This window comes from Limulus polyphemus, unplaced genomic scaffold, assembly GCF_000517525.1.
Source record: "Limulus polyphemus unplaced genomic scaffold, Limulus_polyphemus-2.1.2 Scaffold1063, whole genome shotgun sequence".
NCBI classification, from domain to species: domain Eukaryota; kingdom Metazoa; phylum Arthropoda; class Merostomata; order Xiphosura; family Limulidae; genus Limulus; species Limulus polyphemus.
In genome coordinates this window covers 337,946-350,483 of record NW_013666673.1, presented here as the reverse complement: position 1 = coordinate 350,483, position 12,538 = coordinate 337,946, and the positions used below count along the sequence as shown (strand labels likewise).

Here is a 12,538-nt window from a genome sequence, read left to right as displayed (position 1 = left end):
TTTTTCTTCATTACCCATTTAAGCCGTCTCCAGCCATCATTAGTCTCAAAGTGGGTTCCTCGTCATCGAACATGGTGGTAAGCTCACCAATTCTTAAAATGCCATACTTCAACAAACCATTCATTGTTCAGGCTGATGCTTCAGACATTGGAATTGGGGCAGTACTCTTGTAAGAACATGAAGATGGATTGTTTCCAGTAACATATACTAGTATAAAGATGTTAAATAGTGAGAAGAACTATTCAATGATTGAACGAGAGTGTCTGGCCATTATATTTGCCATTTGGAAATTCCAGAACTATCTATATGGGAAGGAGTTCATCATCCAGACAGACCATCAACCACTTGCATACATTCAAAGTAGCAAGATCGACAGTGCAAGGATCATGAGGTGGTCATTGTACCTTTTGAACTACATGTTCCGCGTTGAAGCTGTCAAGGGGACTGTAAATGTTCAAACAGACTTTGTGTATGAACTAAGAACAGTCTTTGTATATAGTAATAAAACATTTTTTAAATATTTTATCTTGAAGAAGGGTTTATATCATGATATCAAAGATTGTTTGGTTTAGATATCAGTGATTAATTTATTTTTGTGAGTGAATATATTATTATTATTCAGTTTTGTTTTAATAAGAGTTGGAAGCAGACGATTGTAGGAAGTTTTGTTAATAATACATTGACATTGAGAATATAGAAGGTGGACAGACGATTAAGTGATAAAGATATAAATAGCATGAGATGAGCAGGAACAGCAGACAGATAATAGCAAAAGAGAATAAAGTTGGTGGGAAGTTAACTACCATAGAAGTGATAGGCCTAACGATTGACATAGGTCTAACGTTTAATATGTTACAGTGAAACTAACAGTAGAAAAGAAGATAAGAAAAATAATTTTATTCCATCAAAGCCTGGTTTTAAAGTAATCGAATCAGCCTGAGTGCAATTTGACAAATAGAACAGAGAATCTTCAAAAGAAAGAAGACCAAATGATTATGGTAATCCGCACCACAATTGTAAGTGAATCACAGAGAATACTAGTGCGATAGAAATAGAGAAGATAGTTTGGCTTGTCAACTGAAATTCTAAAGTAATTGAATAGGCCTCAGTGAATATTTGAAAAGTAGGAAAGAACTACATATATAGTATTAATGATATGTCCATAATATCTATAGTGTTGAAGAATTTATTTTATATAGGTTAACTTGTTCTAAATATATATATAAGTTATTTTGAAAACAAGTGAAGTGCATGCTGTTTATTCATCACTGAATTTATCGCTAACAAGTCACCTACTGTGGAATATTCCTAAGCCCAACAACAACATAATATATATTTATACTATTAAGAAACATAACTAAAAGCTTTTCAATTTGACAATTGGCAAAAAGGAAAATTATATATACACATGCTTTATTTTAAATTCTGACACATACGGATAACAACAGTTTCCAGCTTCAGATTCTTGAATGAATGTTTGCCAAGTACACCATTCCAGTTTATTTGTCATGCCAATGGATTGGCAATAATGCGATACACAGTTTCTTTTCCAGATGGGTAATGAATGAAAGGCCATGTCATCATGTTTGTTGACTCGCATTCAAAATTTTATTGAACTATTATTTCATGAATTTGTCTTTAGTTTGCTCAAAATTTCGTATTTTTTAAAGAGTAAAATCCATCTTAGTTACTAAGCTTGGTAATTTATAGTTGAATTCTATGATATTGATGTTGTCATTTATGATTTTTTTAGTTATTCACCTGTATATATATAAACCTAAAAAAAATATTTTACTTCATATCCTCCATGTGCCAATTTTAAAAGGCTTAGCAACCCATGTCAAGCAGCAACGAAGTACAAATGTCGTAACTAGAAGAGACAATTGTTTGCTTTACTTCTTTATTTACTGTTCTATGTTTAAGAAAAATAAATTTAAGAACTTATTTCTAAATAGCAATAACCTATATACATATATGATGTATAATAATTGCTATGTGACTGTATTTAACAAAATGATAGTCTACTAAAACACAGCCAAGACAGGTCACTTTGTAAAGACTAATGGTAACATGAGTGCACATGCGCCACGTTATTGTAACTTCTGTATTGTTAGCCAGGCATGGCTTAAAGGTCAATATAATAAAAATAATAAATATATATAAATGCATAATGTTATGATATTTAAGCTATTTAGTCTAAACATTTATGTTTTCATGTTATAATATGTAGTCATTCTGGAATGAAAAAGGCATAATTTGTATTTATTTCCTAATTTTTTATGGTGGTTACGAGATCAGTTAAATTGACCAAACCCGTACAGAGATTTGTTACTGAAAATAACAGATAAAATATGAAGTTTTTTCTTAAGAAGTGCTTGTTAACTATCTGCACATTATAAAGATTTCACATGTGAAAGTTGAAAATTTTGTGTTGCACAAAAGTATTTTTAATGTTAAAATGAGAGTTACTTTGCATGTTTGATAGGCAACATACGAAAAGAAAAAAAAAAGAATGAGAAAAACTTTGCTTTGCAAACCTTAAGACTTAATAAAAAAAAGAGTTATATTTTGCACATGAAAGCATTGTAATGTTTACTGATAATCTGCCAAATTTCGTTAACATAGCATGAAAACTATAACAAGCACAAACTGGTTACGAGGTCAGTCTGAGGGACTGAGCCCATGCTGAAAGAGTTAATGCCCTTGTTATTCCCAAGTGAGCTACCTGAAATTAAAAAGATTCTCTAAGATTTGCATTTTACAAATAATCTAGAACTACATACTATTGCAATAAACATATGTAACACTTTATTAATCAAATAGATTTCTACATTTGCTTCTCTAATAGTTTTATGATCTTTATGTCATCTATTTCACAAGTAGAAAAGCTTACTATATATCTCTTCAAATCCACATTATCTCTTAAGTTTTCCTTCAATGGTATCCATAGTTTGAAAGCTGGAAATTGGAAAAGAGACATCTTCAGGCAGCTCTGCACTTTGAACTCGGGCGTTGCTTGTCAGATGGCAAAGAATTTGGTTTAGTAGCAAAATATGTAGCATTTGTTGCTGTTGCATTTTTTTTCCATCATATGCAAAAGATGTCCCTCAGTGGCTAAACAAGCAAAAAACAAAATCTGAATGAACACAACATATTTTAATACCACACAATCAACAAATGTCAATTTTAACATTTACCAGCATACCTTTGAGTCACTGTCTGATGAAACTTAAAATCATTTATGCAGATTGAGTTGGGTGTCAATATCCATCATAAAAATTATATTTTAACACAAGGAGCACGTTTTAAAAGCATGATGTACATATTACAAACACTTAAATATAATTTCCACTACGTGGAAATTCATCAAGATTTCCAATTGGCCCAGCTGATGTTTGTTTTGATATTTGTTTGAAGAACTCCTTGATGTTCTTAGTTTCAGGTGATGAAGTTTGTGCTGAATAACATATTAAAAATAATTTTTCATTTGTAGGGCAAAAGTTTTGTAGTTAAACTAGTAAAAGATAAATTAATTCAAGTAACAAAAATTTAATAATTCTATAGAAATATTTATGAAAATATAAATACTAAGACAATGTACAATAAAGTGTGAAGTATTAATTATTTTTAATAGTTATTATACTGGATGAGTATACTCTCAGTTCTCCCTGATGTGGCTGCTTCTGACAGTTCATTTCCAAATGCAAAACAAAATGACACCTCTGCTCCAAGGGCATACTTAATTAATGCTGTATTTTATATGGAATATAATATATACAATGCTTACTGATTTTAGAAGCAAAAATATCTATATTTCTTTGTGTGTTTATCCCCCCTCAATCACATTATCTGGATGAATACGTATAATAATATGAACAATTTATGACGTACGAAGACTTGGAAGTTATAATCTTATGTAGAAGATTGCCAACACCTCTTATCTCTTTCATGTAATCAGGCTTTATCCTTTAAATATAGATGCTTTTGTACATAATTCTAAGGGACACCACATTAAGTCATAAATGAACTAATAAGGGTTGGCTGTTCAAGGATAATTGTGATGTGGAAGTATTAGGGAACAGTTTAATGTAAGATCAAACATTTTCTTTACATTATAAAAAATCTACTAGTTCTAGAAATGTACTTTACATTCACTTCTGTTTAGGCCTGTTAGGTGTTTCTTCTTCAGTTTGCAAATCTGAAATAACTACTGCTCGAGGAAGCTCTAGTCAAACTGATTCATATGTATCTGAAGTATAAAGTTGTGTCAATTATATTTAAATATTACTTTTTGTACACATTTAAAACTTTCAAACATATGCAAAATATACAATGTAACAATATATATTTATGCAGAATGATACCTTTACTTGAAGAAATACATATTATGGATAGTTTGTAAACTGATATATCCTTAAAATTTATTTTACAGTTCCAAACTATGCCATAATACACCACCTCTTAAACTGTAATCTAAAATAACTATGTAATTAAAGAATGAAGAGTTGTATTTTATAAACAGGAATATCTACATGCAGAATAAAGTATGCGAACATCATACTCTCTCCAGTCAGCAGTGGGTTCTTCATTATTCTTTACAGCTATTTTTAATCTGTCCTGCCTGCAGTAGGTACGCCATACACACACACACACCTCCCTCTACCCAAGACTGTGGTACAATATACCTAATTTTTTCAGTAAACTCCACAATATAAAACATCCTAATGGAATGTTCAAAGAATATTTTGTTGTGATAAGACAAACCAAAAATATTAAATCCACTCTTTTCTCAGTAAATACCTAATTACAATAGCAACCCATCTACATCACAAAGTTAGGTCTCAATATAGTACAGTTGTATAGTCCTATTTATCAATATAGTTTTTCTATATCAAATGATAAATAATCAAATTGTAAACACACTATTACTTCACATCTCCATGTAACAAAGGAATTGCTACAAATATCTTGCCAAAAAGAGAAGAACACATTTGTCAACAACTTCTAATCTAGCATAATGTAATCTTTGTGAAATGTTTCCTACAAGATACACACTCAGAAAGCTAGAATCCAATGGATACTGAAAAAACAATTTCTTGTGCATAAACCTCATATAAACTAAATAAGTTACATCATAGTTTATTACTATATTATGTATAATAACAATGTCATTGCCAACAATAACACAATTATCCCCTGTAATTACTTTAATACAAATGTTTGTCAAAAATACTTGTTTTTATTGAGCAGAAACTATAGGATTTTTTAGCACTGGACAATCAAAATGTTCCTTCTTAAACTTTATTTCATTCTTACAAGGTCGACAACACTGCTTCTGTCTACACCCATATTCATATATCCTGTGAACAACTTGCACTTAAGATGTGTGAGGCTTTCTAATAAACCTCTTAAAATTTTTTTTATGGAAAAGCTGAAAATGAATCAAAATGTCCATGAACTTTAACAACATCTGTAAGGAGAACCAATCCATGTACATTATATACCAACAAAGAACTACCATAAACTTGGACATAATGCAGTACAAAAGACACTAAAACATTATGTGCATTATCACAACTTAGGACTTGCTAATATATATGTGCCAACAAACAGTAGTAGGTGATAAATTTGAAATACTATTGGGAGGCAATCGACATTGTAGGGGTCCTTTCATCCAGAAATGTAGCAAACATATCATGACCTCTAAACAAACCAAATGCTTATAATGTAGTGGAAACTTTGAAACCATTCCAACAGATAACTCGCAGAATGGTGATAGCCCTAGATGATAATTCTCATCCACCACCATTTCATTAAAAGCAACATCTGTTTGTATTTTTGCACTTATTTCTGGGTATGTCATTCGACTTGACATATATTCTCCAGATTGCCTGCATCTGTCACAGCCATAATAGCCATTGTGTGATTTAGTATTTTTCACAAATGACCGTGCTGGAGTATCACATACTACTGAGGATATTTTCATGGTTAGTTTGTAGCCTTGGAACTCAAATCCTGCCTCCAAATGTTTAAGGTCCTGCACAAACATCTCTAGGAATTCCTCAGATGAACTTGGCTTTTTATTACCACAGAAAAGTCCAATTATAACACGATGAACTTGATAAAAGCCCTGAAGCATTCCCAAAATTGGCCAGAATTGTTGGCTGGAACTTTGAAATAAGGGAAGTCCATCAGTATTTATTTGCAACTTCAAACATTGCCATCCTTTAGAGATATTATTATATCATGAAATGCAGAAAAAATTCCAAAATGGTAGTAACAACCACCAGCTTTTTGTTGAATATCTAATGTTCTTCCTGTCTTTAGCAGACTTCTTGGCATCCTTGGGCAATGTTGGATGATGTGCTTTCAACCTGACAAGTAAAGAGGATAGTACTACCAGAGAAATGTTAAATTCTAATTCCCATTCTCTCAAACTGTCAGATAGTGTGCTTTCTTCATTTTCTGAAAGGCCATCAGACTCAGAATTTGTTGATGTTTTATACATAGTTTCTTCACAAAATTCATTTTGTATATCAATCTGTATAGCATTGTTACTTAATATGCCAAAAGCATCATCAGTCAACGAAACCTGGTTCACTAGACAAGAATGTATCTTTGATACTAATACTACTGTGCACTTGTTCAGTATTATTAGATTCTTGCTCTTCTGTTATAGTTTTCAAATATTTTGCTACATTTGTGTGTGAACATCATCACAATGCAGAAGTTGATGGCCATTTGATTTTTTGTCCAATTTTTGGAAACCCTCACCTAAAAGTTAATATCTGACTATAAGACTGAGGTTTTATTTTCATCATACTGACATTTAACTACCTCTGAATCTCATGCATAAGCTTCTGATACATGTTGCTCTGTTGAATTAACAAATTGATTCATGTGTGTCATTCAGACTAGCATTGTGAATGATTCAGTTATGCTTCTTCATGATATGAGTAATTTGAACACAATCATGAGAAAAGTTGTTTGAATGAGATTACATTAAAACCTTAGTTCAGTCAGTTGATCCAGCAGCAGATGAGTAGAGGTATAGCATCCTCTAAAGAATTCTTATACATTAGACACAAAGATGGGTAACAGTAAAATCTTTATTATATTAAAATTAAACATGCAATATCGTTTTACATCGAGTAATTTTTTATATTTAATTATATATACAAAAATGTACAATACATATTATGAACAGATGAATGTTCTTAATATTAATTTCTTGATTAATGTAGACACAGCAGTTTTAAGTTTTATAGAGCTGTTCTTCATATGCCTAACAATATAACAATGGTACATTGTGCAAAAGATGAATTTTGCTTAACGATAAATAATAATTTTCTAAAATTTGTCAAAATTAAGTGTTCCAAAAACCTGGTATTCAAATTAGTATGTGTATGATATTCATGAAAAATTGAATCCATAATTATCTCCTTCTCAGTCAAGTCATGCTTACATTGTTTTACCTAAAGTTAATTAATTCATTTTGAAAGATTCATAGTTCATAATTTGAATTGGATCTACGTATATCTGGTTTCATTATGAGAAAGCTAAAGTTCCAATCATAAGTTTTATTTTGTCTACACTTATCTTACAGGTTTAAATTGATGTAACATATGTTAGACCTAAATGGTAGATTAAATAAGAATTTCACTTTCAATACATATTAAAATACTAACCTCTTATTGTGTGGTCAATATATTTTGTGTAAATTAATTTAGAAATGTTTATATTTTTCAGTTAATACAATTTATAATTGCGACTTTAATAGTTATACACACATATATATATAAAACTAATGTGCATGCTCAGTTGGTATCCAGTAAAATAAATAAGCTAAATATGATCTGTACTTTCATATGTTTATATAATATTGGTAAAATACAAATCCATGAGGTACTGATGTGTTTTCTACAAACATATTAATAAATCAGTTTTATAACTAAAAGTTTTAATATGAAGAATGTTTTGGTATATATATAATCAACGTTGTAAAGCCTACTAACATGAAACCAGCACTGTCTTGAGTGTTGATGGCCAGCACTCATCATACATTACAGCACTGATGCAGACCTGATGAAAGATGGGCAGGATTGACACAAAGCCAACAAATCCAGTACAATGCCAGAATCAAGGCTGGTAGACACATGCTATCTGGGTTGGTTTACAATGGAGTCATTTGTTTCCCTTTGGTGGCTCTTTTCATCTGGTCTATGGATGACAAAATTCATTGTCACCTATGCTTACCCTTATATTCTGATCATGGAGTCTTCACGGTGTTATCTCCATTTTGTGCATGACAATCAGGTTTTCAGTTTCATGCTCTTCCATTTAGCCTCACATCTGCCTCATATGTTTTTCGCTGGATTGTCAGACCCTTTTCACATCATATTCACTCATTGGGCATTCACAACTGGCTTCTTCTTGCTCCTTCCTGCCACTTGGCAGAACTTCACACTCAGATACTATCATGAGTAAAGCATAAAGTGATTTTGCCCATCCCTGCTGACCCTTGGATTGAATAAATTGGGGTTCATTTGCTTTTTAAAATAGGGAATGTAGTTCACCAATTGCACCATCTTTGGAGCATTGTTCCTCAGGATTCCCCAACACAAATTCCCTCCCCATTTCTCCATATTGGAACCTGGGAGTCCTTACCACTCCCAGTTTCTAGCCGCTGGAATGGTGAACATAGGTCTATTCCTCTGAGGGATGTTTGAACACTTTATTCTATTCAAGGAGAAGAAATCAAAGCTGGATACTCTTCCACACATAACCCTTGATGGTTTTCCCAGATGTCAGGTGGGAACAGGACCAGCCTACATGGGAGCCTCCTCGTAATTCTAGATCAGTGATGGCACTCTGCTATCTGGTTGTGCTGAGCATGACCCTTCTTTTTGGTCATTACATTACTTTTTGTGATAATGGAAGAGGGTCCTCAACTTCTCATAATTCTGCACATGGAGTGTCAAGTCCTTGAGCCATTGGTTGAACTTTGTTTGTTCCACATCTTTGTAATTCCTGGGGCAGGGGCATTGCTTTTCCTCTCAGGTTGGGGGTTAGGACTTAGGTTCATAATCCCAGACTAGATTATCTCTGTTTTCTTCAGGTTGGACATAAGCCTTCTCTTCAAAATTCTAGTGGCTCATATGCAACATTTTGTAACTTTCAGGTTGGGTTCCTGGGCCCATAATTCTGAGTTCAGTTTGTTGCATTTTGTGCTTTATCAGGGAGGGGTGAGGGTTTGTCTACTTTTGTGTTGCTTGCCTTCTCTTCGTAATTCTGATAGCCCGGCATACAAAATTCTGTAACTTTCAGGTTGGGTTCCTTTAATATCATTTTACTATAATACAGTTATATCACACTGCAGTCCCAATGCCCTAGCCACTACACCTTTCAACAATGAGACATGGGACCTCATCTGTAATGTTTGGGTCTGGAACATTTTCGTGAGTAAGTACAATATTACCAGACCAGATGCATCTGGTATTACAGGAGGAACTAGTTTTGGAATAGATGTTCCTCCTTGCATGATTTTTCTCATGATGTTACAGTTTTGTCACTGGGGCTGGATAGCCTTTATCGCCCATGTTTTTATTTCACATTATCTGGGTGAAGGGCATACCTGTTCCAGAAGTAGTGTGGACTCCACTATTGTGCTATATTTCAATTTGCACACAATTTCTACATGTACACTTTCTGTGATTGAGTGTTCCTTACTTGAACATTACGAGGTCGGTCCCAGGGACTGAGCCCATGTCGAAAGAGTTAATGACCCATCATGTTATATCCGAATTCACGTTAAATCAAGGCGCGTAAAATCGGGGTTTCACTCTACTTTTGTCAGTTTGCAACTTGTATTTGCATAACCTCTACAACCTCCTAAATGCATAATTAAAAATTTTTCAGGATTTCTGTAAATTATATCTGGTATTTTCTCCAAGCAGACATGAATTAAGAATCTTTAAGTTTAATTTACCCATCACTGATGTAAGACTAACAGGCCTCTAAGTACCAAGACAATTTTTTCACCTCCCTTGAAAAGAGGAGTAATGAGTAATAATTGGCCAACTTCCAATCTTCTGGCATTTACCCCTATTCAAAGATTTACAAAAAATAGTAGTAAGGGGTTCACATATCCAATTCCTAACCTCCTTCATAACCCTAGAAGAAACATTATCTGGCCAAAGAGGCTTATCATACGTCCCACTTTCTTCTAACAACCTCAGAATTAATGTGATCATAATGTTTACACTTTTTTCCATCTGGTAACTGTTCAGGCTGATAAATATTGATTAAACCTTCATTAGTAAAAGCTGAAGAAAAAGTAGAATTTTATAACCCAGCCATTTCATAATCATCAGATACGAGTCTTCCTGTATCATCCCTCAAAGGACTTACTCCCATTCTAACATTTTGCTTACCCTTAATTTAATTGAAAAAATCCTTACTATTAATTTTTACATTTTCAGCCAATCTTTCTTTCATGATCTCTTGATCTTCTTTAATCCCTGAAATCTCCCATCATAACAGTAAATATAAACTTGTTAAATTTATAATTATTTTTTTAAATTTTATCCTTTATACCTTTTGTGAGATAATCTGGTATTTTACTTGCAGCTACTTTTGTTTTGTTTTTTTAAAAAAAAGAACATGTCTAGCTTAAATATTTACAAATTTAGTTTAAAACATTTTCTACATTTGAACAGTATCTCTGTTGGATATACAAGACTGTTCAGTTTAAGAGTTATTATATAGTTTATTTAATGATTTAATACTTAATGATTATTTAGTTTTCATAACAAGAGAGTTAAAAGTTAATTATTTTAAAAGTGATAGTTATGACAAGTTTCATTACATAACTTTCTACAAGTTGTACATTGCTTATGTAGTTTAATCGTTGTACTAGGCTTTTGTAATATTGTTGACATCATCTCACTCAAAGCTTCTAAGTCTTTCTCATAATGTTTAATGTTGTTGTTACTAGAGGGCTAGATATTTCTAGATGTTTCTGTCACATATTATAAATATGTGATGACACAGAAGGAGGAAGTTAGTGAAAGTAAAAGTGAAGGTAGACTATGTAATTGTCAGTTTAGCTGTAGCATGTGATTTATAACAGATAATTCTTGTTACAGCCCTTTGAAATTTGCTGTAATGAAACTTGTAATGAAAATCTCATTAATTTTGATCTCTCATATGCAATATAACATCAAATTTAATTTAGCAATGATCAATTGCACTCGGATGTTTCACAATCTCCACCTTATCAACCATTTCTATATTAGAAGTTAACAATCTAAAATAGCATTGTTTCTAGTGGATTCCTGGGCCTGATCTCCCTCATGGTTTGACTGTAACATTTCCCAATCTTTATGCCTGAAATAAAAAATCCCTATAATTATGACCTTATGAACAGTTGAAATCTTAATTTCACTTTAGAATTTCTTATTAATTACATCAGTTTCATCTGATGATCTGTAACAAATTTCAAGTAAAAGCCTCCTTGAATAGAAACCCATACTTGTCCCTGGATAACATAACCTAATTCTATTATCATTAATTACTCCAAAGACTATCCTATTCACATGCCATACCAAAGAATTGCCTATAATTATAACCAACTTAAGTTTTTACTGTGTCTCCCATTTGCTTTCCTTACTTATTTCCCATAGTCCTCATCTGCATAAGCTACAGGCTGAAATCTATTACTTAGTAGATCCTGCTCGTTACAATTAAATCCACTACTTCTAGTCTTAATAGTACTTTCTCAAAGTCATTATTAGCTACAGTATCCTTTGCATGTATAAGCTTCAGTTCCTCTTGAAATGCTGCTGCCATTTCCCACAGTTTATACTCCTATTTATCTATTGTCACTACTCAGTTTAGGATAGTTTCCAATTTCTTCTCCAACCTGCAAGCTCTATAAACAAGCTCCACATCTTCACTACTAGATTCCTTTTCCAAGTCCAAAACTTCCAGATAAAACCTCACTTGGGTTCTTTCATGTATATTGGGCCTCCTCCTCCCATCTATTTGGCAACGGCCTTTCTCCTCTGTTTGTGAATGATCAGAAGGCCAACAAGATGACCGCATTAATTCTGATCTGGTTAAGAAAAAAACTGGGAAGTTTAAACAACGATAAGGCTCTTGGGCCAGATAATATTTCTCCAAGGGTTTTGAAGGAGGTTAAAGATTGGATATATGAGCCACTTACTACTATTTTTTGTCAGTCCTCGAATAGTGGGCAGGTACCAGAGGATTAGAAGTTAGCTAATGTAACTCCTCATTTTCAAGGGAGGTAATAAAAATTGTCCCAGTAATTATAGACCCATTAGTCATACATCAGTTGTGGGAAAAGTTTTGGAAAGTCTGTTAAAAGATGCTTTGCAAAGTCATTTAACAAAGTTTAGAATTTTTATTGGATAATCAACATGGTTTCACTAAGTGAATATTTTGCCTTACAAATCTTTTAACATTCTCTGAAAGGGTTACTGCTTATATAGATGAGGGTAAGGGTGTAGATTTG

General features: G+C 32.7%; 1 protein-coding gene across 1 annotated transcript in view; it reads left to right on the top strand.

The window, feature by feature from the left end:
* Nucleotides 1–4,740: 4,740 nt before the first annotated feature.
* Nucleotides 4,741–12,538, top strand: part of LOC111086399 (mitochondrial amidoxime-reducing component 1-like) — a 54,207-nt gene continuing 46,409 nt past the window's right edge. The window contains exon 1 of the mRNA XM_022389050.1: nt 4,741–4,747. The gene's annotated coding sequence lies outside the window, so the exon portion shown is untranslated. The remainder of the gene's footprint in view (nt 4,748–12,538) is intronic.